Genomic DNA, 4,303 nt, shown 5'->3' with positions numbered 1-4,303 from the left:
TGTGTGTGTGTGTGTGTGTGTATCTTTCTCTCACTATTTCTGTCTCTTTCTGTCTGTCTACCTAAGGTCCAGAATGGCCTTACTCTTTGTGATTCTCCTGCCCCAGCCTCCTGAGTTACTGGGATTACAGGCCTGCCCCATCAGATCGAGCTCAAGTTTTCTTGTTTGTTTGTTTTTTGATAAATACAAAATTCAGATCATTTCAGTTCTGGTTTTCCATTAATTCTATAACTGATATGTATAAGCCTGAACAGTATCTTTAACTAAATGTGTTATTAGTGACATTTTATTTTTTAATCAGATTGCTAAGGGAGATAGATGGAAAAAAACTAAAAAGAGTGTTCAGTAGCTGACTATTAGGTTTCGGTCATGTTCCATTTCACTGAGGTTATAGCTATGTGTTTTGCAACTTCCTGAGTGTGGCAAAATTGATGACATTTAATGTTGAGAAATTTCCGCTGTAAGCGTTAAGTTCTGAGAACAACGTATGATGACATTTTAGATAGTCCCTCCTCTTACACTGCACTGCTCCATACTGCCACCAAAAGGGTTCTTATCTAAGTAGCATCAAGGCTTCAAATAGTCTTGATAGAGGGAGTGGCCTTACTAAATTTATGAAAAGTTTCAGAGATTAGTCAGTAAAATATAAATAGAGGTTAACTTTGATAGGTGTGTGAGCTGTGGGAATCAAATAGAAGTAACCCCGATTTTGTTCTACCTCCTTGTAACTGCTGAATTGCTCTGCACACTCTTTGTGTACGTATACCTATAAACTAAAGGTTATGGAGTTGAGTCATCTGCTTTCGAGAACTGTGTGACTATTTTCAGGCATTTATCACAAAACGGTGATCCTTTTTCATCTAAAAATGGTATAAATGATAGGATGTATATATGAAGTACTCAATACAATCCATGTAGTATTTGTATGAAAGCCACTATGATTTTTATATCTACAACTTCATCCCCCCCCACACACTTAGCTCTAATCGTAAGACAGAAGCAGTACTCACTGTATATTCATACAGATATTTACTCATCGTATCTTGAAATTTTTCATACAGAAATGGCCTGAGATCTAAAGAATTACTTTGCTGGCCAGAAGCAATGAATGAGAGTCAGCTCATAGAGAACTCAGCTCATAGGTTCCACCTGGCACATTATGTCATTGTTTGCACCTATTCAGTTCAGAAAGACACTATATTGCACTTAGCCTTGGTTCTATACTCTTGGACATGAAAGGAATAATTTTAAGGATCAATTATTAAATATATATAAATTATTGTTTATTTTGATGAATGAAAAATTAAAATTGGGATTATTATTGTCATGGGCCTTAGATTCTCACAAATGACAGAGCCTCAATGGATTGAGCACTAGGCAACAGAGAATCCCTTAAGATGGCACTGTTAATATAACCATTTACATATATATGGAGCCTATGCACATTTGGGCATAAGATTCCATGGGCCATCAAAATGCTAACATGTTACAAAGAATGTATATGTGCTTCCCATTACCCCACTTCCACATCTGCATCATGAAAACTTCTCATGAGTCCATTTCTAACACTTAGTTTTGTTCTGTGTTATATTTTACAAATGTAAAAACTATAAAGGAATGAAAGCTGGCTTTAGTAGATTCTGCGATATCTTTGACCTTCTGGGATCCCATGTGAGCCCAAGAGAAGAACACTGTTTCCTCGTAGGGCAGGAATGTAATAGTGATGCACACAGCTAAGAGGATCATTTTCCCTTTTAAGTTCTTGGGCACCGGGCCAATAAAATGGGCAGGAACCCTGCGCAGGATTTGCAGAGGAAGATTAGGTGAAAACCTCTTTTGGCATACTTTGTCCGTACAAATTATACTTGTTTGCAATTCATCAAGTCGTTCGCTCTCTCATATCCATATGTAATGGAAAGGACCATCTTTCTCTGAAGCTCAATAATGATGCACAACTCAAAATGTGATAGAATCAGCTAAAAGAAAGCAGATGGAAGGCTTTTCCCTGATATGCATATTCATAAAAATATAGAGAACTCAACAAAAGAAGATGCATAAGAGCTCATACCCAAAGGCTACACGGACCCATGCACAGCAGTAGCTTTGTTTTCTGCAACTGTTCTTCCAACCTGTACTCACTTCTTCCCAAAGCAGTCACTGAAAAGGCCCTGGGGGGAAAATCTGCCGCTCTTTACAGAAACAAACATAGTCCCCTTTGAATTTTTATTGTGCCTTAGAATCCAAGATTCAGGAAGTAATGCTTAAGTATTTTACTAGAGACTATAATTAGAAGGCAAACCACATACCAAAGTGAAATCATAAGGGCTGCTTTAGAGATATAAACCACAGGCATTTCAGTCACACTATTATGCCCCTCCTTCTTCCCCCCAAATCCCCACTAATAGCAGAATGATAGTGCACTGTCTGGATTATGTTTCTCTATTTTTTTTTTTTTTTTTTTATGTGTGATTAACCAGAGATAAAGGCAGTTCATTAAGTGGACCGAGGAAGAGGCAATGCTGCTTAAAAATGTTGTTAAGACATTTTAAACAAGAGTGGAAAAGAAAATCACTCAAATAGTATCTGGTGCCATAACAGAGGAAGGGACATTTGTGCCACATCAGAGGAAGGGACACTTGTGCCACATCAGAAGCTTCTGACCCTGTATCTCTTTCCCATTCACTTCGTGCAGGACTCTTAAACTCAGGAGAGATTTTTTTGTGAAACATGATGCCCAGAGAACCTAATGAAATATGTTCTGGAATATTAAATGTCTGCAATGTGGGTGTGGCACAGGTTTACTGACATGGACTCCACCATGTGAAGGTACTCCGTTAGCCACTCCACCCTCATCTCTGTGGCCTCCATATTGGATTTGTACATTGGAGGTAACACGTGGGTTCAGTGAATGGGCAAGCTCCATCAGGAGACTGGTGGGATAGCAGAAAATATGAATCCCAGAAAATTTGTTCTACCCATAAAATAACTGTGTGCTAGCAGACCCCCTTAATAAAAAGTCACATGTCAGTCCTTGACAGGTAACTTTACACAGGATTCTTTTAGATTCTAACAATGTCTCCTTTTCTCATCTATTACTTTCTCCTAGACATTTTTGGTTATATTCCTCTCTACTGTGTTCACACCTCTGTAATTAATTTCCTTATAAATAGGCCCCCTTTAAATTATCTTTATACAATTGTGTCATCTGCTTCCTGTAGAGAATTATGATAATACATTCATCTTGTATTCCTCATGACTGCTGGTTACTTGGGACATTCATGAATCTAGTGAGCACTGCTCTATGCCTCTACAATGACTACATTTCAATGGTCTCAGGTCATTTACTTCTATCTTACTTCCAGCCTTGGCTCCTGGTGACAGTCAAGTATTTCCAGGAATAGAAATGAGAGAGATAACACTTTTCCATTCATGCCACCAAAACTTAGGGCCTGCAAACTTTCAACATCTTATCTGTTTCATGACCCCACGTATATAATTATTTTTTCCAAGAAACTAAGAGTTATGGAAACTGTAGTCACTAGCACGATACTAATAAGATATTATCACAATACAGTTCAGACCAATCTAGCTACCAGAAACTCCCTCTTAGCAATAACCACACCCACAGTCCCTTTATATGAAATATAGGGTCATTTCTATTAGGACAAAAGACATCTACCAACATTAATATTCACCCATTAACTATGCACTAAAACAGAATGATACAAGAGCATAATTCAGCTAATAACTAATGAATCAGAAATGTTTGACATTAATAGCTTTTTTGGAGTTTATATAAAACTGATATCAGATACAAACTAGGATTATATTAGCAACTCTTCTTATCTAAAATTCTCTAATTCAAATTTACATTTTATATACAGTATTGCTCCCTAACACTGGTCTCTCACATACAAAACCCTAGGACTGTAAGTCTTGAGGGAATTTATTTCAAAATATGGATGGCCAGATAATTTTCATGGTTAATGGAAATACATTTTCAAATATTAAGCATTTAAGATGTTAGCATTTAGTAGGCTTTCTGACAGAAGTTAAAAGACTATTAGAATGACTGATGAATTGCTACAGTACATTAGGCCTCAGAACATGGAAAGAGCTAGAGGACATTTATGCAATTTTGAGTATTCTTGTTTTTCTGTACCCTCTCCCAACTGAATTGTCCTTTGTGTGACTTTGGTTGTTTTAAATTGCTATGCAGAGATCTTTGCTGTTTTGAGGAATTTGCAAATTCCATAGAAAATTATAAGCCTAAGGGGAAAGATAGAAACTGTATCAGAAAGGA

Source organism: Mus pahari, chromosome 12 (genome assembly GCF_900095145.1).
Source record: "Mus pahari chromosome 12, PAHARI_EIJ_v1.1, whole genome shotgun sequence".
Classification (NCBI taxonomy): Eukaryota; Metazoa; Chordata; class Mammalia; order Rodentia; family Muridae; genus Mus; species Mus pahari.
Note: the sequence above shows the minus strand (reverse complement) of the source record.